At 45.2% G+C, this 23426-nt stretch overlaps 1 protein-coding gene across 4 annotated transcripts in view; it reads right to left on the reverse strand.

The window, feature by feature from the left end:
- The window catches only part of GNB4 (G protein subunit beta 4), a 169469-nt gene extending 154437 nt beyond the window's left edge, over positions 1–15032 (reverse strand). Inside the window, exon 1 of one of the 4 annotated variants that reach the window (XM_073626263.1) lies at positions 14891–15032. The gene's annotated coding sequence lies outside the window, so the exon portion shown is untranslated. The remainder of the gene's footprint in view (positions 1–14890) is intronic. The other 3 variants (XM_073626260.1, XM_073626265.1, XM_073626261.1) reach the window with 3 other exon arrangements.
- Positions 15033–23426: the final 8394 nt, after the last annotated feature.

Genomic DNA, 23426 nt, shown 5'->3' on the forward strand with positions numbered 1-23426 from the left:
AATAAAATAAATGCCACATGGCTAAAAACATGGCAATTGTTTAGAGGTTGGACATCAAATATAGAACTACTATATTTAGTAACTAGTAGATCTAGATCAGGGTTTCTCAACTAGGGTTCCTCCAAGGGTTGCTAGGGGTTCCTTGAGCAATGTCTGCTTCTCAGAAAAGCTCCTACTGACACCATTGATCTTTTCAGCTCTCTGTAAGGGGGGGGGGGGGGGGAGATGTTGAGATTCTTTCCAATGACCACAGGTGTAAGAAGCATTCTTCCAACTGACCATCACACTAATGAATCAGTAGTTGTGGCTATAGTCATTTTTTGCAGGGGTTCTCCGAGACCAGAGAGTTATTTAAAGGGTTCCCCTTTGTTGAAAAGGTTGAGAATGGCTGATCTAGATGGATAGCTGTTCAGGAAAGATAAACCGAGAATTTGATGTGAAAAAAAAAAAAAAGGGGAGGGGACCAACCCCCATGGGAAATATAGGGCAGCACAGTGGTGTAGTGGTTAGCACTTTCACCTAGCAGCAATAGGGTTGCTGGTTCAAATCCCGATCACGACACCATCTGCCTGGAGTTTGCATGTTCTACCTGTGCCTGCGTGGGTTTCCTCCGGGTACTCCGGTTTCCTCCCATGCTCCAAAGACATGCTGGTAGGTTAATTAGATCTTGTCGAAAAATTGGCCAAATATGTGTATGTTGTATGTGTATGTGTTTGTAAGCGTGTCAGGACCCCATGGGGCAAAGGACCGTGCTATACTGCAGATGGACACCGGCGGCGAAAAGCGCCCCGAGGCGATTCAGTTCGCGTAGGTAGCGCTATACAAGTCACTCATTCATTCATGTCCACTTCTACGTCTATCATTGTCTATCTCTCTACATTTTTCATTTCTGTTTCTTTATTATAAGTTTGTGATCATATCACAACATAAACAGATTAACAAGGATAATTCATTTTAATGCATACATGCCAGACATTAAAGTATATCTATAGCCATTTTTTCCTTGAATCTGCTGGTACAAAGTCTGCCTGGTTAAGCCTCGTACACACGATCAGATTGTTGGCCAACAGAGCGCCAGACTTTTGTCCGAAGGGCGTGTGCCGGGAACTTGTCTTGAATACAAACAGTACACAATTGTCAGTCAACAAACACAAACGTAGTGACGTACTATGTGGAATTTCAGCTCTTGAGCGCCACCCTTTGGGCACCTTCTGCTAATGTCGTGTTTGGTGAGCATTGATTCCGAGCATACATGTTTGTACTTTGGACTTTTGTATGATGGACTTGTGTACACACGATACGAAAATCTGACAACAGGCCGATGTCCGGCAAAAATTTACTAGCCTGCCAGCCAACATTTGTTGGTGGAAAGTTGGACTAAAATTGTCTGAAGGAGTGTACCAACGGTCGGATTTTAGGCAGTCTGTCATCACACAATTCCCTGCCGAAAATCCGATTGTGTGTATGAGGCTTAACTCTTGGTCTAGATGGGCTCCAGATAAGTTTGAGAACATCACTCTGCAAAATACAAAAAGAGTATGAAATGGAACATAGACGGATAAGCCCCAAAACACATATAAAAGCTTAGATAAATAAGCCATTTTTACTGCATTGCTCCTGCCCATCCAGGTCTAAAGACATTGCTTGCGTCTGTGCATCAGGAGGAGAAAATAAACCTGGTAAAGGATACAGTATGTCAAAGTTAAGAGGTTTCCAAGATAAGCAGGGGAAGTGAAAGGAGCAATTCTGATTCAGGTGCATTATGGTTTGATAGGCAAGGGAAACACTCATTGCTTTGGATTTTACTTGACTGATTTTTAAGCCCAATATAGATGCAAATAGAACAGAATGAGGATAGAAAATTAAGCAAGGAGGTATGTGGTGAAGTGATGAATGCCAAAATGTCATCAGCAAATAGGGACAATTTATGCGAAGCACCTGCCAACTCTACTCAAGATATTTATATTAGAGAGGATATCTTTCACTACTGGTTCCAATGCTTGGACCCATGTAAGGAAGCCATCACCAACCTTCCATTTGCGAAAAAAAAGCCAAAAAAGGTAAGGCCAAGATAAGCTGATTTGTTTTTCAAGGTGGATGTTGCCCTGGGACTGTCATCCTTCTCATTGATTTACTGCTGAGTGGGCCAAAAACTGACCAAGCATACAGTATGTAATTTAGGTATCTCAACACCTAACATGCATTCGCTTCTTTAAGGCGAGTGTCTTGCAAGTTGTAATAAAAGAGGGAAAATTATAACATCTTACAGCATACACCTTCATAAAAGGCCTGCATTTGCTGCTCCCATATATTTGTCTTTTAAAACCATACAAAGCAAGCTTTATTCATTTATCTATTACAGGCATTTATATAGAGCCAACAAAAGTGCTTTAGGCCCCTTTCACACGGGATGGATCCGTGTTGATCCAACCCGTGAACATCCGCTGCTCAGCGGGGATCGCTCCGTTTTTCCCAGCTGAGCCGGCGGATGACAGGGCAGGGCCCGCACACTGTGCAGGGACCGCCCTGTCAGATCTCCGCTCTCCCCTATGGGGGATCGGAGGAACACGGACCGTCTGTCCGTGTTCATCCGATCCGCTCTGCAGACGAATAGAAAAATAGGATTTCCCTCCGTCTGCATAATCGGATGAGAGCGGGGACGGATGATATTGCAATCCCATAGGGATGCAAGTATGTCCGTATTTCATCCGAAAACGGATGGATGAAATACGGACATATGGTCCGCACGTGTGAAAGGGGCCACACGTATACTGTATATTGTACGTTTACCTCAGTCCCTGCCCTTACATTTCAAGGTCCTCAATCCACATACAGTACATACACACACTAGGGCCAATTTAGACAGAAGCCAATTATCCTATTAGCATGCTATATATTTTGTGAAGGAGATATATTACTAAGGGCCCTTTCACACTGGGGCGGTTTGCAGGCGCTATTGCACTAATAATGGCGCCTGCAAACCGACCCGAAAGTGCCGCTGCTTTGTATCCAGTGTGAAAGCCCCGAGGGCTTTCACATTGGAGAGGTGCGCCGGCAGGACGGGAAAAAAAGTCCTGCCAGCAGCATCTTTGGCGCGGGGAAGGAGCGGTGTATTCACCGCTCCTGCCCATTGAAATCAATGGGACAGCGCGGCTATACCGCTGGCAAAGGGCCTAAGACCCCTTTCACACTGGGGTGGGAGGTGTGTCGGCGGTAAAGCTAGTTGTTTTAGAGGCGGTATTTGGCCACTAGCGGGGGCGGTTTTACCCCCCCCGCTAGTGGTCGAGAAAGGGTTAAAAACCACCACAAAAGGCACTTTGGCAGTGGTATTGCCGTGCTGCCCCATTGATTTCAATGGGCAGGAGCGGTGAAGGAGCGGTGAAAATTGACAAATGGAATTAAAGTGGTTGTAAAGGCTGTTTATTTTTTACCTACAGATAAGCTTATAATAAAGCTTACCTGTAGGTAAAATGATTATCTCTAAATGTACACCATTTAAGAGAAATTCTAGCGAGCAGCAGCCAGTGACATCACCAGCGCATTCGCTCTGAAGGAAAGGCATATCTGTGCCGTTCCTTCAGAGCTGTATGCCGTGGTCGAGACTCCAGCGCGGGAGTGATGTCATCGCGGCTCCGCCAGTCAGAAGCCCGAGGTCCGAGAACCCGGGAAGGAAGACCAGGTGAAGATGGAAGCCACTGCAGCGGTGACAGCGCGCCAATGGAGGGCTTCGTTTTAAAAGGTAAGTCTTTCATAATGTACTAGTATGAAATGCATGCTAGCCCATTGTGATATTACCTTGCAGGGTGAAACTTTTTTTTTTTTTTTTTTAATTTAGACTTTACAACCGCTTTAACTAAGGAGTGGCTACAAAAAGAGACAAGCTTCTCTACACATTAGAAGACCGCACACTTTAATGTTGTTATGTTCAATGCCTTGTCTCTCATAAAGTATGCAAACTGTGGTTTCTTAGAAAGCCATTATAATTACTAGCGGTCCTAAAGCATTTATGTTTTCTCAAAACCTGGAGTCAAAGATTAGGCTCATTGGATGCTGTAAACCATAGTAAATTACATGTAAGATTTGAAATCTATGCTACAGAGCCATTGAACTACTTAAACTTAGCAATCTGTTCAGTTGCACCACATAGATATCTTTATTTGGCAGATGACATAATTGTGGAACAAAAGAACTGAAGGCAAAACTGCTACACCCCCCCCCGCCAATTTTGGATATAATTTGGGAGGGTTGTAATCCATATCAGGTTTTGTTTGCATCCTGTGTCCCATTTGGGAGACTTCCCTTCACTTCCTGTCCCATAGCTAGAACAATAAATCCCTTAAAAAGCGAGGGAATCCATCTAGGGTCCCCTCAATTCCTGTTCAGATGACAACCTAAAATTTGGGATTTTCTTTCACCATCAGGATAATGGTAAACTTTCATGATAATTGTAAACATGACAAATAGGGTGAATCTTCCTAACAGGGACCAGTCTCAAAAAAATCTTTTTATATATCACTTATAAATGGCCACCAGACAACCAACCAATGTAATAATTGGAGAGTTGATTAAAAAATATTCCATTGAAAATCTACTAAAGATGCAGTAGTTCCACATTGAGAGCATAAAACCATCCTAAGTCCTGGCTTAGGATCTACTAATAAACTCTCCAATTTTACATTAATATATAAGATGTGTAAACTTTGTTATATATATAATATTCAGATATGTGAGTGGAGTTTGGGCAGCTGGTTGCTTTTAATATAATTGAGTTATTCCAGTTGTCTATGTGTATGAATTTATGTATTTTTAAAGAATAAAGATATTGGTATACTTTTTCCAACTGTCACTATCCATTATATTATATGTTTCTTTCTGGATATTTTTTTGAGACAGGTATAACTGATTGGGGTGGGGGGTGTTATTATTGGGAGGTTGTGAAGGGCTCCCCCACTGGTTTGTACAATACAGACCTAGCAGAATTGTTTTTTTTTTTTTTTATTATTACATTTTTATAAATTTTTAACATATCCATTAAAACAAACTTCATATCACAAATATTCATATTTATTTATCAAAATAGATACATCCTTATCCATATCTCCCCCTCTCAAAAAGAAAAAAATAAATAAATAAATAAAATTGTACTTATACCTCCCGTTTCTCCTCTTCCTCCAAATGCATTGTGTTTGTTGTGTCTTACACCCCCCCCCCTAACTAAACCCAATTTGTTCAATTCATACTATCCTTCAAACATTCCATCAAAAAAAGAAAAAAAAATTTAGGAGGCTTCTCTGCTCCATCTCAATCCCACTCTTAAAGACCAAACCAAAAAAAAAATAAATGAAAAAATAATTTCTTTTACTTTTTTTAAAATAACGTACGAGGCTTCTGTGAGCCATACTTCACTCTTATTAACCTAAAGTAAGTATATACCCCATTTCTTCCCTTAACTATATCTACTCCAACTCCCCCCCCCTCTGTGTCCACCATCCCTTTTCCCCCCCATCCCTTATAACCTCCCAATATCCATTACCACAGTCTTCAAAAAAATCGTGTGCAACACTCTATACTTCTGCATATAATATCTGGAAGAAAGAAGAAAAAGACAGGGGAAAGAAAAAAAAAAAAAAAAAATTCTATATAAAAAGAAAAAAAGAATTTTATAGAAAAATCTGTCGTCGTCCACCCTCCCACCAGAGTCACCGGCATCCGAACCCAGAGATTATGCATCTCTATACATTATTACTCTGTCCACTCTCTATAGAGCAGTGTTCCCATCCTGCCCATATTTCCCTGAATTTATCTTTCCTATCTTTCACTGCATGTGCCCACCTTTCAGTCTCCGTTATCAAGTTGACCTCTCTCTTCCAGTCCAACAAAGTTGGACATCTAGTTTGTTTCCATAGCCTAGGTATTAAAAGTTTAGCCGCATTTAATAAATGAGGGATAATACTTTTCTTATAGGATCTGATGGACATTGAGGTCCCGTGGAATAGGAAATTCAAGGGCGTCAACTCCATGGGTCCGGAGGATAGCCTCCCAACCCATGGAGCAATCACTTCCCAAAACACCCTAATCCGGGGCATGACCACCATAGGTGGAGGAAGGTGCCTTTTTGCCCACACCCTCTCCAACATCTGGCATCCACCGGTATGTGTGTGATGGAAAAATCTGGACAGCCGCACTCCGGATTGGAAAAGTGAAAAATAAAATCCTCTTTATTGAAAAAGTAATAACATGATTAAAATCCGTACATGGCTTTGTTGGGATCTTGTTCATCTGGCATCCACCGTCGGATAAATCTGTGCCAGTCTAACTGGGGTCTGATACCACCTGGTCAAAAATGTATACGACATCTCCTGGACCCCTGAACTTATGGACGTAGAGTGTGTCGAGCTTTTTAATTTGTGCCGTAGTAAAACCGTGTCTTAATTCTCCTTCCCATCCCCTGATGAAATAGGGAACCGTTTTGTTTTGTGTCACGAGAACCATTCTATACATCTGTGACAGCAAATGTCTGTCACTAGATGTATTTACACACCTAGATTCGAATACAGTAAGAGAGTTTGATGGTCTCATCAAGGGTTTCAGCTTATTGAAAAAAAAAAAAAAAAAAAAACACACCAATTGATGGTATCTCCACTCCTCCATAGGTACCTTTCCCATCTTCAATTTCAGATCTCGCAAGGGAGCTAACATTCCACATGGGGCAAATTTACCACATGTAGTATCCCCGTCCCTCCCCCAAGCTCCCAGAGATCCCACCTCCTCTCCTGGAGGAAACCATGGGTACCCCTCCAGTGAGGTCAGGGGAGATATCCGTGGGGCATAATCCCCTAGTTAATTTAACTTGTCCCATATCGATAGAGTGCTCAGAGTTAATGGTGACGTCCATTTTGAAGGGCCTCTGTCTACACTCGGAATCCAAGGGATTCCTGCCAGCTTTCTGACGGCCATTATCTGTTCTAGAGGAGAACCAAATTTTATTTAAGGGGTCGTGGCACCAGTTCAGGATCTGCACCAAGGACATCGCCCTGTAGTACAAGGCTACATCTGGTAGTCCCAGTCCTCCTTCCAGTTTCCCCTGCCGTAAAATATCATGCACCAATCTAGGATGCTTATCATTCCATACAAATGATATAAAGGCCTTCCGTAGTTTTAAAAAAGCTTTGTGGAAGTGTAATTGGCACTGTGTGTAAGATGTAAATTATTTTGGGTAACACACTCATCTTTATGGCATTGACCCTTCCAAACCTTCCAGACCTAGCAGAATTGGATGTGGTTTTTCTTTCATATCTTCCTAATGCTGGCTATACACTATACGAAAAAATGGCCAAAATTCAGTACCAGACCAGTTTGTTCGCTTTTGGGCCAGTTAATTGGCACAAATCGGTAATCGATTGGGACGTTTTTGAGCTGAAATAACGAAGGACAAGTTTGGAAATTTTCTACCAAATGAACGATAAATTGAAAGGTTAATGTGTTTCCTGTCCTAACTGTTTTCACTAGGCATATGTGGAAAAAACGAACAAAAAACGGATTCATTTACGTCCATTGAACAATTTATCGGTCATTACATGACGGCACTATCGTTTGCTCTCATGGCCGATTGTTCGTTTTTCAAAAATGGGTTCAAAAGATTTTTCGTATAGTGTATGGCCAGCATTACAGGGGCACAGAAAGAAATAAAAACCGACAGGTGTTCTAATCTCTCCCCACCCTATATAAAAGAAAAAAAAAAAATGCCTTAAAAAAAGTACACCCATGGTCAGCTTATCATAGGCTGATCAGATACAGTGAGTGACAGATGTGCAGGAATGATCCAATTGCCCTCATACATTTGTGGTGGCAACTAGATCCTTTGGCCGGGTTCAATTTGGTACGACATGACAGTCGTACCACTTTGGATCTAACTTTGCCCTGCGACTTGAAGTCTGACTTCAATGGACAGGGATCCGACTTTGATCCCTGACAATACCAGGCACTGTGTCTGGTATGAATCTTTAGTGGGGACTCCACGCACAATGTAAAATACACACGGCATGGGTTCCCCCTCCAAAAACATACCAGGCCCTTTGGGTTGGTATGGATTTTCAGGCGAACCCCCACACCGAAAAAACAGCATTGGGGTCTCCCCAAAATCCATACCAGACCCTTTATCCAAGCATACAGCCTGGCAGGTCAGGAAAGGCAGTGAGGACGAGCGAGCGCCCCCCCCCCCTCCTGAACTGTACCAAGCCGCATGCCCTCAACATGCTGGGGTGGGTGCTTTGGGGCGGGGGGGGCCTGTCCCCCCCCCCCAACCCCAAAGCACCTTGTCCCCATGTTGATGAGGACAAGGGCCCCTTCCCAACAACCCTGGCCGTTGGTTTCATGGTCTGCGAGTAGGGTGCTTATCGGAATCTGGAAGCCCCCCCTTTGGTGTGGAGTTCCCCTTCAAGATCATCAGAGCACAAGTCGCATGTCAAAGTCGGGTTAGTTAAGACAGCGATCTGACTTTAGTGATATTCAATGGGCTGAAGTAGGACCAAAGTAGTGCAGGGAGCATTTTCAAATTCGGACTAACTTGTGTCGGACCAGTTAAGACGGCTCCCATATGGAAACATTGATTGTCATGTGTCATGAGCTCCCAATGTCGGAGCGTTTGTCGTACCAGTGTGAACCAGGCCTTTAACATGAATGAAAACCTCTAGCACTGGCCTTTAAAAGGAGAAAAATAAAGTTACAGGACAGTTTGTTTTTTTAACTGGTCTGATCATCATTCTACAGTTCATGGATACTTATTGCGAAACTAACAGCATACAATATATAGATAGGCCATATCAAGTGCTACCAGCCTCTACCTGCAACCTGAGTATAAAGAGAGTCTATCGTGCTTGTCAAACTTGTCTACTTTCTAGGAAAGCCAAATGCTTATCACCTCACTGGGTTTAGCTGATCCCCTGGCTAGGAACACACAGCTGTTGTCTGTTCGACCAATGACCACCAGATGGCAAGTTTTACCTGGCATCTATGTTCTCTGTGATGCGTGTTGGACAACCTGATCCAGGTCACCATGCTGACATCAGAGAACATGGCAGCTTTCAGAGTCACTTTTTTTATAGCTGTGGCAATCAGCCATTGGGAAACCTTTGATGATATCTAAAAAGCAGGACTTGTTAAAGGTTAAAGCTTCCACATTACAGCTGTACAGTTCTGGATATAGGACTGCTTTAAATGGATCAATAGCACAAGAACAAAAAAATAGCTACCTAATGTGGTCTATACGTTTCTCACAAGTAGATACGTTGTATAGTTATTATTCTGTAAAATACATTTTGAGAAAATGCATATAAATATCTATCAGGAAAATATTTTTTAAAATAAGCCTGTTAACCTCCCTGGCGGTATGATTATTTCGGATTTTAGGTGCTGAAAGCGGTACCATTATTTTGCATGGAAATTTGGCGTTTTATATTGTAGGTCTGTAAATCTTAACAATAACACACTTAAATCTGTCCAAACCAGAGTCTAGTTGATATCCCGGGTATGATAAAGTTTGAAACACAAAAACATAAATTATAATATAATAAATAAAAATAAATAATTAAAAAAAATTTTAAAAAATAGTAATAAAATAAATTTCCCCACAATTCACTATCGCTCAATTCTGCAAGTGTTCTAATTTACTATCGCTGTTTTCTAGCTGGTCTAAAGCCACTTTTGACGTAAAGGGAGACTTTTTGGTTGCTATGGACAATCTCCAGTTTCCAGGCAGAAAGAACAGTGTATATCATGTAAAACTGCATGCAGGGCATTGGACAAAGCACTGGGGACAAAAGGGATGTGAAATCATTTCATACAGTACTGTAATCTGTAAGATTACAGTACTGTATGTGTTATGATTTTTACTTTTTTTTTTAATTTGCCGCCAGGCTGCGCCCCCGTGCGTCGCGCCGCTCGCAGGGAACGGAGCCTGGCACGGAGAGGCTTCGGAGGAGGACGGAGCCCTCGGACACTGCGGGGGACATCGCAGGATCCCGGGGACAAGGTAAGTAACGCCGCCCCAGGATCCTGCAATGCGATCCCGAGTGTGGCTCGGGGTTACCGCTAATGGTACTGAATTTTAACCCCGAGGCACACTCGGGAAAACCACCAGGGAGGTTAAAAAAAATTACAAAAGGGGGTTGATGGAAATCTTAGACATTAGAAGAGAAATAAAATTGAGATCCTTGTTCCCTCTGGTGTCCCTTTTTCACAAAAGACTGAGTAAAGCACATACTAAAAAAAAACAAAAAATATATGTAAACATTAATTGAAAAGAATTATTAAAAGCCTTAAAAGCCTACCTTTGGGGGATACCAATCTTCCCTTGCAGTGGGGCTGATCCCCCCCCACACACACACACACACACACACACACACACACACACACAGTGCAAGGGTTTTAATGCTCATTTATGTCTGGGGTACCAGAAAAAGCCATTTGCTTACCCGATCCCCTGGCAGATGGCGCACTCCTATTCTCTTCTCCCTTACGCTTCTGCCTGTGGACTGTCCCTTGGCGTCCTCATGTCCAAGGTAGGTTTTTTGGCTCTGCATTGTACTTGATAACATCAGAGGGCCTGTGACTGCTGAACACTAGGGGAGAAGAGGCTGCATGCACTGGTTTTACAGCCTGGAGAGCAGGGGATCAGGTTCGAAAAAGTGCTTTTTTTATTTTTATTTTTTTGTCTGGAGCTCTTTTTTAAAGGCAATATTCACATTGGCACTAGTTATCTTGAGTTAGGAGAACTGGTCAACCTCTATTCATCGCATTCCAACAGGCCCAGTACTGTCTGCCATACTTAAACACTCATCCTAGAAAGGCCTACATATTTTATGACTCACTTTTATATAGCACCAGCCATTTTTGAACGCTGTACATATATTGCACATGCACATCAGTCCCTGCTCTCAAGGAACTTAAAATCTAAGGTCACTATTGCCTCGTTTCCACTGAGCGGATCGGTTCGGTTCGGTACAGTTTGGAAGGCCTAGAATGGTCCGGCCTATTCAGGTGAGCGTTTCCACTGCCATTCGGACCGCCAGGGGCTATACGTGGGTTTAGAAAAAATGCCTAGCATGGCGTCACACGTCCGCCAATCAGTGGAATGTTTCATAGCTCCGCCCTAAACGAACTGCAACCATTTTCTATGGCCCCACATCTGAAGCAGGACCCAGAATGGTGCAGTTCGGTTGTATGGGCTGCTTTCATAATGGAAACACTCAAAATAGCGTACTGTACCGAACCAAACCGATCCGCTCAGTGGAAACAAGGCATATCACACATGCATACATACACGTTAGGGCCAATTTTAGACAGGAGCTAATTAACTTACCAGCATGTTTTCAGAGAGTGGGATGAAACTTGAGTACCTGAAAGAAACCCAGCAAACACAGAGAGAACATGCAAACTCCATGCAGGTAGCATGTTGGTTGGGATTTGGACATGGGGCCCTAGTGCTGCTAGGAAGAAGGGCCAACCACTAAGCCACTGTGCTTCCCTTTTATCTCATTTATATAGCTCCTACAGGAACATGACTACTCATATCAGCCCTCCATAAGCCATACAGTCTTATGCCTTACCACACTCAAATACACTCAGTGTGGTTATAAACCTTTCAACCTACCACCATTTGGAAAGAGCAAAATCATAGCACCCGGAGGAAACTCAAAAAATGTAAATACTAAATCCATGCAGACAACATCTCTGGTAGAAATCAGTCCAGGGCCTCAGTGCTTCAAGACAAGAGTCCTACCTACTGTACTTTGCCCCCATGGTGCAGTACAGAAAAAACTAAATATCTTGTACATACAGTGGAAAAATTAAATAACCTTCACATTCTCTGAGGAATTCTCCTGCTTTCCGGTAACAACATAACTCTTCCCATTAAATATTAATTCCTGGTAATGGCTATAGTATAATGCATTTAGCTAACAAACAGCGTTAAGTGATTTTAACTGGTTCATCTTTTATCATCTAGGTTTTTAAATGTACACCCCATTAAAATGTATGTAAACTCAAACAAATTTCCCTTATTTGCTCTGTTAAATGTGCCATTAAAGAAAAAAAAAAAGTGTTAATTTGTCCAGAAATCATTTGAGTTGGTAACTTGTACTCTCTGCCCCCTGAATGGTTATTACTTAGCATTATTTCCTACTATCTTCATGGACTACAAACCCCCCCCCATTATGAATAAGAGAGGGAGAGTCTTACCATATTCCCTGTCTTGGGGCAACACCACTGATCAGTACAGTGGTCACCCTAGGAAAAGAAATGCGTTAAAACTGCAGAATTACCAGGTTAAAATAAAGGAAAGAAAAATGTAAAAAAAGAAAAAACTAATGCAACCACCACATTCAAGATCTGGTAAGCAGCAGTAATATCAGATTTTGTTTTGGGGTTTTAGATATGCTTTAGGTTGGGTTCACACTTGATTTGCATGTGGCTCACAGCAGGGGTCCGGTGCATCCCTGTTTTCCGTTTCAGGGACAAGTCAGGCCCAAATTTTTGCCTGAATTTGGACATGAAACGGAGCCAAAGACGCACAGGACCCCTGTGCAATTCGCTCTGCAGCCGCCCTTTAGATGTGTGAACCGGCTCCATTAAGAGACGGTCACAGTCTTCTGTCATGCGAATTGGATGCGCGGAAACCTGCATCCAATTTGCAAAAGTGTGAACCAAGCCTAAAGTTGAATTCTGGGCTTTTCCAAACAACTTTTGAGGACGCTCTCTTCCCCCTCCTCCTGGCCATAAATGGATTGAAATTTGTCTGGTTCAGCAGGGACCAGGTGAATTTTGATCCATCTATGGCTGGTCCTGTTCGACAGCAGTTGATCTACTGCTCAGGAACGGGCTTGCTGGAAAGCTTTAGGTCAATCAGCACTGCAGCCAATAGACTGCAGCGCTGATCAGTGTATTTTGACAGTGGAGGAGTCTAGCTGACTCCTCCCCTCTCAGAATACAATGACACAGTGGGGAGGATTTCTGCATTCACCCCAAACATGTGGATTGGGGAATCAGTTCAGTTTTTCTGAACAAAAAAAACTGAGCTATGTGTGGCCAGCTTAAGAAAGATCTGTATACTTGCCTATTTTTAGCTCGCTCTGGTCTGGTCCCATAATCTCCCCTGTGTAAGCAGCTGCAGGGGAGAGGAAACAGCGCTTGACAATAGGTGGTTATGCCTGGGAGAAGTGACATCACCCTTAGGCTCCTATGGCCCATCCGTTGTTGGTGGCTCCCTCCTCTCCCCTGCAGCCGCTGCTGGCTGACACAAGGGAGCTGACCATGTGACCAGACCAGTTAGAGTTGCCACCTCATCCCTTTAAACACCTTTGAATTACACAGGTTCTGAGGCTAATTAAATGCAGATAAGGTACCAAGTGAGTTTAATTACCACCTTAATCAGCCCTCAGAACCTGTGTAATTAATATGTGTTCGGGTTTAAAGGGATGAGGTGGCAACCATAAGACCAGAGCTGGCTAAAAATAGGCAGGTATACAGATCATGTGACCTGACCAGGCTGGCTTAAAAATAGGCAGGTATACAGATCACGTGACCAGGCTGGCTTAAAAATAGGCAGGTATACAGATCACGTGACCAGGCTGGCTTAAAAATAGGCAGGTATACAGATCACGTGACCAGGCTGGCTTAAAAGTAGTCAGGTATACAGATCACATGACCAGGCTGGCTTAAAAATAGTCAGGTATACAGAAAAGGGGAAGCTCTGCTTGTTTGCACCCTCCACTGTCACATTTGGCACTTTTTTGGGGGAGCGGGTACCACCTGGTTTTGACAGGTACCCGCTCCCACTTCTGGGTAAGATCGCCCCGGCGATCTACAAACATTTCTGGCCCCTCCTCCTTTTCTTTCCGCCTTCTGGGTTACACGCAGGTCCCAGAAGACCATAGGACCATTCAGAAAGCGCAGCGTGACTTGCGCAAGTGCAGTAGGAAACCCGTTGTGAAGCCTGAAGGCTTCACTGTCGGTTTCCCTTACGCACAATGCCTGCACCTGAAGCCGATTGACAAATCGGCTCGGGTTGCCGACATTGTAGGATCCCTGGACAGGTAAGTGTCTTTATATTAAAGTCAGCAGCTACAAATACTGTAGCACTGTAGCTGCTGACTAATTTTATTGTTTTCCCAGACTGGAGCTCCTTTTTAAGCATTATCAGTCTCCCCCCCTTCTGGCCATAAATGGATTGAAATTTATCAAAAAGGTGGTGTGTGTGTGTGTGTGTGTGTGTGTGTGTGTGTGTGTGTGTGTGTGTATATACAAAAAGGAACTAAGTTATGAATACAATCATATTTAGCACTGAATGAATAACATCACCAATAATATGGTTATGGTTATCCTGAACCGTAAAGCTTAACCTATTTAGTGCTTAGTTAGCCTGGCAACAAAAAGGATAAGCGTATGACTCAATATGGATCTCACATTCAGGGATGTGTTCCAGCCTCCTAAAGTGGCACCATCCACATAAGGCACACCCACAGCGACACACAAATATAGAGCATCTTCATGTTACTGTGATAAGCAGCAGGAAAGATCCCCCCCCCCTTTGAGGATATCCTCCCCATTACATAAATCAAACCCAGCATTGCAGTCCCTCCCTGTAGAACATATCCTGAAGCCTCAATGCAATCAATAGTATTAATGTGTAATCTGAATATCAGTAATAGGGCGGAGATGGGGAAAAAAAAAACCATAAGAAATGCATATATCTTTACAGACTGTAATGGATCAGATGAAATATACATCAATGCTAATCCTATGACATGATCAGTAAATGGCTGATTTATTAGCACTAGTGGATCTAAAAATGTAAGAGGGTTGTAAAGGAAAGCAGTGCAATGAAAACACTCACCTACAGGCTAAATGATGGGCTGTGGATCGCATGTAATTGTATTTTTTCCAGCTGAGATCCTTTTGTCCTGTCTCCCTGTCTGCTGAAGGGAAGCTGATGGAGGGAGGCTGTGGCTGGGGATGCTTTCATTCTTCAACCCACCCATGCTGCAAAGGATGCTGGTCTTTGTAGTTTCAAGACACATCATCCTGATCATTCTGAATCTACATGGGTTTTCTTCACAAAGGAGGTGAAAAGCTGCACAAAATTCCTAGTACATTACCTTCATCTTCTATCTCTGGATTGTGAAATATATTACACTCATCCAACTGATAACATTCTCAAAGATATGGGCTTTCTGTCACGACACATCAATAAAACCCTGAGGTCCTATCGCCTCTCTACACTACTCAAAGCATTGTAGCTGGAGTTCCGCTTTAAATGAAATATTCATTTAACCACCAGTACTTGGATTACATGTTATAACACGACATTTTGTTTTAAATCTTCCCTTGCAGTGGAGCCCCCCTGCAATGAAAGTAGTTCTAAAGGCTATACATTTTTACATTAACCCCTTGGCACTGGGCCTCCTGGCCTATTAAGGGGTTTCAGATGCCACGAGGTGGGTCAGGGTTTATGATTATGTGACTGCTGTGATTGGTGATCACAGCAGTCACATGATCGAAAAAACTCCCAATGGCAAGCAGCGATCAGGAGCTTTCCATTAGCCGCCGGCAACCAATGCGCGCTCCCTCGGCACAGTTGTTTTTGCAATATTGCACACAAATATGTAGCTGCGTATTTGCTTGCTGTCAGCGCCAAGAGGTCAAAGTGGTTGTAAACCTCAGACATGAAATATGAACAAAGCATATCCCTCTATAGCAGTGATATGCAATTAGCGGACCTCCAGCTGTTGCAAAATTACAAGTCCCATCATGCCTCTGCCTCTGGGTGTCATGCTTGGGGCTGTCAGAGTGTTGCTATGTCTCATGGGACTTGTAGTTCTGTAACAGCTGGATGTCCACTAATTGCATATCCCTGCTCTATAGTGTGTACTTGTCTCTATTAAGAGTGCTAAGTGTCATTTCTCTCTGCTGCTTCACTCCTCTGCTATCTGCATGAGTCACTTCTGACAAATTTTTCTGACACCAGGAGAAAAATGGTGACAGGGGAGGGACCTCCAGCAGATTCCTGTGCTGTGGGATGTAGGGGGTGTCTCTTCTCTCCAATCAGCTCTCAGTGCTCTCCTCACTGAGCTCTACAGAGTTTAACTTCAGCTCTCCACCAAATCTCAGTAAAGATTTAAAATTTGTCACATTGAACGGATGTAGAGAAGAGAAGGCTGCAGATAGACAGGTACAACTTATGTAGGCAGATTTGTTTTATCTCTGTGTATCACCCGAGGCCAGTCACTTCGCTCTGTAAGTGTAAGGGTTCACAACCACTTTAACCGCTTCCCGACCACCTGCCGCAGTTATACAGGTGTACGTCGGTCCGTGCATGTGATATAAGGGGAGCGCACCTGCAGGTCCGGCGGACTCGATGTCCACCAGCAACCCACGATCGCAGTATACAGAGGCAGAACGGGGATCTGCCTATGTAAACAAGGCAGATCCCCGTTTTGACAGGGGACATTATGGAGATCTGCTGTTCCCAGTGATCAGGAACAGTGATCTCTGTGGTGTTCCAGGCAGCCCATCCCCCCACAGTTAGAACACACCCAGGAAACACACTTAACCCCTTGATTGCCCCCTAGTGTTAACCCCTTCCCTGCCAGTGTCATTTATACATTGACTAGTGCATTTTTATAGCACTGATCGATGTAATAATGTCACTGGTCCCCAAAAAGGGTCATTTGGGGTCAGATTTGTCCGCCGCAATGTCGCAGTACTGCTAAAAATCGCAGATCGCCACTATTACCAGTAAAAATAATAAAAAATAAATAAAAGTCCCTAAATCTATCCCACAGTTTGTAGACGTGATAACTTTTGCGCAAACCAATCAATATACGCCTATGGTGATTTTTTTTTTAACAAAAATAGAAGAATATATATTGGCCTAAACTGATGAATAAATTTGTTATTTTTTTTTATGGATACGTATTATAGCAAAAAGTAAAAAAAAAAAGTTTTTTTTTCAAAATTGTCACTTTTTTTGTTTATAGCGCAAAAAATAAAAACCACAGAGGTGATCAAATACCACCAAAAGAAAGCGCTATTTGTGGGGAAAAAAAGGATGACTTTGAAAAAAAGGATGATTTTGTTTGGGTACAGTGTCGCGCGACAGCGCAATTGTCAGTTAAAGCAACGCAGTGCTGTATCACAAAAAATGGCCTGGTCAGGAAGTGGGTAAATCCTTAGAGGGCTGAAGTGGTTAAAGCGGTATTAAACTCAACACTAAAATTGTAATGTATTACAGTTTACCAATCAATAGATGTGGTGGCTGCATTAGTTTCCTTTCTCCTCTCTATTTTCACCTGGTGATCTGGCCATTAACACAACTCCTGTATGCGTGACCCCCTTCTGGCATAAAGGCTCACGGGGCACCTTGGACAGCCGCATTGCCATAATGGAAGAAGGGGAGGGTTAGATGTACTAGCAGATTTAAATACACTAACAAATTGAAGCCAAACTCCAGTTCAGATTGCAGTTACACAAGCAGTTACAGCCACAGCGTTGTTCCTTTTGTTATAAAGGTTTTTACATAAATAAATAAAATCTGATCATTGTAAGCACCCTTAAAAGTAGTAAATGGTTTGTATTAACTCTCTAACTGATTTGCAGGAGAGTGTGTATTGAAGAGTCCGCTCTAAGGCCCCTTTCACACTGGGGCGGTGGGGGCGTCGGCGGTAAAACAGCGCTATTTTTAGCGCTGTTTTACCGTCGTTGGCGGCCGAAAAAGGGTTAAACCCGCTCGTACAGCGCGGCTATAGTATTTACCGGTATATAGCCGGTATAGCCGCGCTGTCCCATTGATTTCAATGGGAAGGAGCGGTTTAGGAGCGGTGAACACACCGCTCCTTCACCGCTCCAAAAGACGCGGCTCGCAGGACTTTTTTTACCGTCCTGCCAGCGCACCACTTCAGTGTGAAAGCCCTCGGGCTTTCACACTGAACAAACAGCGGAGGCTGTTTAGGGGCGGTTTGCAGGCGGTATTTTTAGCGCAATAACGCCTGCAAACCGCCCCAGTGTGAAAGGGGCCTTAGGTAAAGGCAGGAGAGCTTGTTCTTTGGAAAAACAATAGACTTACTGGCTGGATCACCATGTGAAAATCAAGGAAAACACCTAATAAATATTTGCTTTTGGGTTTAATACCATTTTAAAGTTTAACTTTAAAAAAATGCGAAGAGACAGGGTTTTTTTTGCAAAACAGACATACTATGTCTTTTCTACATTCAAATTTTACCAGCCTGTCTGCACTCTACAGCTTGGCTCAGGAAGGTGCCTCTTTAGCTCGTGGTTAAAGTAGAACTATAGACATTTTTTTTCCATTTTGCATAGAGCAGGGGAGGATTAAAGCCACTGCCTGATTTTCCTTTTGCTATCTGTGTCCCATTGTGGAAATTTCCCTTCACTTCCTGTCCCAAAGCCACACAGTAAGGCCCGTCCACACGATCCGATTATCGGACGAATGATCGTCCGTTTTTTTTTGCATGCTAATCTCAGGTCGAATCAGATGACTTTACTTAAGTCACGAAAATTCCCGTACGACAGAATAAAAATTCGGAAGTGATGTCATGTGTTGTAATGCATTTGTATTGCATTTTCGAACTATAGCTGTACTGATTAAACGAAAATCGTACAATCTGGCATTGTAGGAAAAAAAATTTCTGTGCATGTCCGATAGAATAATATTGGATGAACTGTCCTGATCGGCTCTCGAAAGCTCTGTACTAACGATCCGATTATCGTACGATCGATTCGAATGTGGCATTTTTTCGATTTTCGGATCATGTGTACTGGGCTTTAGTGAGAGGAAATCCCTGCAAATTAGGGACATTCTTTAGAGACCCCCGGCCACCAGAACTAGTGTCCCCAATGGAAGATTTCCTCTCTATTAATTTTCTGTAGACAACCCAAAATTTGGGATTTTCTTTTACTTTCACTTTCATTGATAATGATAAACAGGACAAATAGAGAGGGGGAATCTCCTTAAAGAGGAAGTAAGCACTGCCTCTTTTTTTGTGACCTGCAAAGCAAATACAGCCGTGGCCAAAGTTTTGAGAAATTACACAAATATTATTTTTCACAAACTCTGCTGCCTCCGTTTTTATGATGGCAATTTGCATATACTCCAGAAAGTTATGAAGAGTGAGCAGATTAATTGCAAGGTCCCTCTTTACCGTGAGAATGATCTTAATTTCATAAAAAAACATTTCTCATTCGTTCATTGACAGATACAGCCTTCTTTATTCAGAAAGGTAAGGTTATATCATCTCCGCAGGAGTAGGACTAGGCAGAACAAAAAAACAACCTCTGGCTACGCCCATGGGCTGTCCTTCGTCAGTATATAACCCCCTCCCTGCTCTAGGTATTCAGTGTTTTTCTGCCTAGTCAGGAGTAAGGACCTAGATCCCTGCGGGGATCTCTAGTCCTGGGAATTTTTTTGTTATTTTCTCTTTTTCCTGGATTTTTTCCAGTGAGATCTATAATCAACTACCGGGCTGGGCAACGGGCTGGACGCTTGATCCAGTGGTCATCCCAGTCTGCCCAGCGCGCGCAGACCACAGCTACGCGCTAGGTCGGCCACAACATAGCCCCACTGGACAGGGGCTGGCCCTGCGAGTTAAATGTCTCACTAGGTCGCATACGGCCGGGTCTTGGCCTGTGTTGCAGCATTCCTCATGGCCGACAACCCCCCACTTCGGTGGCGAGGAGGATCTGGCTGGGAGCGTTACCCGTGCTTTTCGCTGGAGGGGTAAGTAAGGGGTCCCCTCCTCTCCTTCCCTGGAGTGGTGTTGGGCGCGGGTACTCCCTGAGGTGGTCGGTCCCTCCGGGGTTCTCCTCCACCCCCCTTCCTTCCCCCCTTCCTCCCTCCCACCTCTATCCCGGGTGAAGCCCAGGCTCCCGGCCTAGGGGCTTTGGGACATGGTTCCCCTTTTCCACCTTCGGATTGTTACTGGGGGGGGCATCTAGGGTTGGGCCTGGGAGGTGAGTGGCTGCCGTAATTTAGGCCACGGCTTTTCGGCCTACCGGCTTGGAGGTCCGAAAGTTTAGGCTGCGGCCTTGCGGCCTACTGACGGGCGGTCCGGTCCCACCGTGGGCCACACGCTCGCAGCGGACAGCCAAAACTTAGCCCACGGCTTTTGCGGCCTACTGGGCCGCATTTTTGTACCTATTGGGCTGCGGCTTCTGTGGCCTCCTGGATCGTCCCCCCTGTGAGGGGCCCCAGTCTTTGCCTCCTGTGAGGGCCCCCGGTATGTGCCTCCCGTGAGGGGCCCCCGGTCTGTGCCCCCGTGTGGGGCCGCGGTATGTGCTCCCTGTGAGGGGCCCGGAATGTGCCCTTGGTGAGGGGCCCCGGTCTGTTCCCCCTGTGAGGGCCCCCCCCGGTATTTGCCCCCTGTGAGGTGCCCCCGGTATTTGCCCCCTGTGAGGGGACCCCGGACTGCGCCCCCTGTTAGGGGCTCTGTTTTGTGCCCCCTGTAAAGGGGCCTTGGTCTGTGCCCCCTGTGAGGGGCCTTGGTATGTGCCCGCTGTGAGGGGCCTCGGTCAACATCCCATATGTGGACCTCGGGCGCGGGGGTTCCAGTTGGTGGCCCCCTCCCACTGTGTTTTTTGGGGGTAGCGCTTAGGCATATAGCCTAGTGTAGCGCTGGTAGATTTATGATCTACCAACTGATAGGTAAATTTAGTAAATTGCTCGTTAGGGGAGTTAGATTTGCCTATATTCCAGCTTGGCTGACGTTGCGTGTGGTTCCACACTGAGCCGGTGGGTGTCGCTGTTACCATTGGCTAGTGTTGGAAAGGCAATGTGTCGAAGCGTATGGGTGCTCCTCTGTCCCGGAGACAACTCGGTGGAGGTGGTCCTCCAAGTTGCATTCTGGGAGAGGGTATTTACGGGACAGACGCCATGTTTTGGGGTTCGTTTTCAGCCCTCCTGGCCGACAGGTAGAGTGCTACCTCGTGGTCCTCCGTTCCGGAGGCCTGCGCCGCTGCGGGGCGTGGGTGGGCCCAGAAGCATGTCTGGGGCCTACCACAGCAGCCGAGGAATGGTCTTGAGCTGTCTATCCAGAGTGAAGAAGCTGGACAACCGAGAAGATCCCAGGGGAGGACCCATCATGGAAGGATCACGCAGAGTGCTGGTCTGGAGAGGGGACTGGTGACTCGGTTGGAGGACGTATCCTAAAGTAGTTTTACAGCATAGCACTGCCGGGCTGGCTTAGAGGTCCAAGTACTGTGTCTGACATTCACCGCAAAGTTTAATACATCCTGTGGCAGAGGATTGTACGGATTTATTTCAAGCAAGTCTGTGGCAGAGACTTTTGTTTGTGCTACGTACTGGCTGCTAGGCAAGTGAGAGAGGTCTATCCAGGCGAGCAAAGATTGTGTCCCTTGCATCCGATTACAATATTCAACTGTAAAGGACGCTCTCAAGAATCCTAAAGAAAGGTATTTGAGCTTCCCTGTAGCTTCCCTCCTGCCTCTTTCCTGCTACTTCCTTCGTTACTTGGTTCAATAAAGCATTGAAAACGTATTCAAGTGTTGGTGCTTTTATCGTCAGGAGGTAAACTCAACGGAACCCTAGACCCTGTGCCAGTGAAGCAGGGGTGTTGAGAGTGAAGGTAACAAGCCTGCTTAAACCAGCAGCTCCACCGAGAGTTATTGCTACACTAGTATATGGCACCCCTGCCCTCCGCCCTCTGTCTCCTATCTGGCTCTGGAGACATGGCCCACCTTGTGGGGTGATGGCCACGCTCCCTATCTTGTCGGGGAGTGATGATGACTGCAGTAGGGCACAAACAAAACGCTGGTTATCGCACTTATTACATCTGTGCAGGAACCTTTCAAGATGGGGGTTGCAGCGGTGGCTGTGGTGGAGAGCTGATACTTCATAAGCTGTCTTATCTTGGCAATATTGTCCTTGAAGACTGGGAGGGTCTAGAGTGCATTTGTGTTTCTAAAAAAAAAAAAAAAAAAAAAAAACGCTTGCCGTGAGGTACCCATTTGGGAATTCCCCTGCCTTTGCTGCATTGCCAGACCTATGGTCTAGGCACTGCAGTATGTCAGCTACGCCTCTTGGCTGTAGTTCCCCTGGTTGCTGAGCTTCTAAGGTCTCCTCAGTGGTGCTTAGATGGGTATTTTGGGGGCTACCCTGGATGTCAATACTTCCAATGGGCGTCTACTGCCGGACCGCTTGCTGTCCTCCGCGCGGGGGGGGGGGGGGGGGGGGGCGGGGTTGCAAGCTCCATTGCTGCAGAGTGTGGTTATCATGGTTCCTGTGTTGGGAACAGTTTAAAGCCCTGGCCTGCCTTGTGTGGGTACAGAAGGTCAGGATGGAGTCCGTTAGCACGGCGGTAGCACCCCTTCATCATGGGGACCTTCTGGTTTCTATCGACATCACGAATGCTTGTTTACGCATTCCGTTATGTGCCCGATTCCAGCACTTCCTCCGTTTTGCTGTGGGTGCGGTGCATGATCAACGCATAGTCTGGCCACCACTCCTCGGGTATTCGCGAGGTGTTGGCCCCGGATCGGGCATGGTTGCATCTGTGGGGGTTTGCGGTCCTGGCTGCCTGGACAATCGTCTTCTGCCACTCCTCGGCTACCCCTGATTTCAGTAGTCATCTATACTATCTGAAGTCTGCTTGGGCCCTTCCAGAATGTTGGATTATCTAAGCCCGAGTTTCAGCTCTGGCCAGCGTGTTTTCTTCTCTTGGACAAACTCAAGAAGTTGCATGCTGCTATTTTATTTTTCTGTCTGGCAGGTAGGCCCTCTGTGGACCTGCGGGTGGGTGTTGGGTCTGAGAGTTTCTACCTTTTTGAAACTATTCCATTTGCGCAGTTCCATACAAGCTCCCTTCGGGGAGATCCTGGCATGAGACAAATGCCCAAGGTCTCGGGACAATCGGATTCAGCTGAGTTAGGAAACCAGGGTTGCCTGGTCTGGTGGCTTGCTCTTCGGCGGGATAAAATCTATCTCCCCTTGTATTAAACAGGGTGACCACCAATACCAGTCGGTCCGGGTAGGATGTCCTGGGACTGAGTTCTGCTCAGGGTCGATGTACGCTGGTGGAATCTGGACTACCAGGTAATATCCTGGAACTTCGAGCAATCAGGCTAAGTCTGGATCATGGACGGATCGACTTCGGGGGGCTCCCGGTACGGTTCTAGTCAGACAAGGCAACCACGATGGCTTATGCCCTTCACCAGGGCGGGTCAAATAAGCTGTGGCGGTCCTGGCTGTTGACAATATTCCCCGGTGGGCAGAATGTTTCGTCCGGCCCTTTTCCGGTGTATGCATTCCAGGAGTGGAATGCTGACAGGCGGATACCTCTGTTGGCGAGGGTTGGACCGCGGATGGGCCCTTCACCGGGCCGCGTTTCTTCGGGTTTGTTCAA

Source organism: Aquarana catesbeiana, linkage group LG04 (genome assembly GCF_042186555.1).
Source record: "Aquarana catesbeiana isolate 2022-GZ linkage group LG04, ASM4218655v1, whole genome shotgun sequence".
Taxonomy (NCBI): Eukaryota; Metazoa; Chordata; class Amphibia; order Anura; family Ranidae; genus Aquarana; species Aquarana catesbeiana.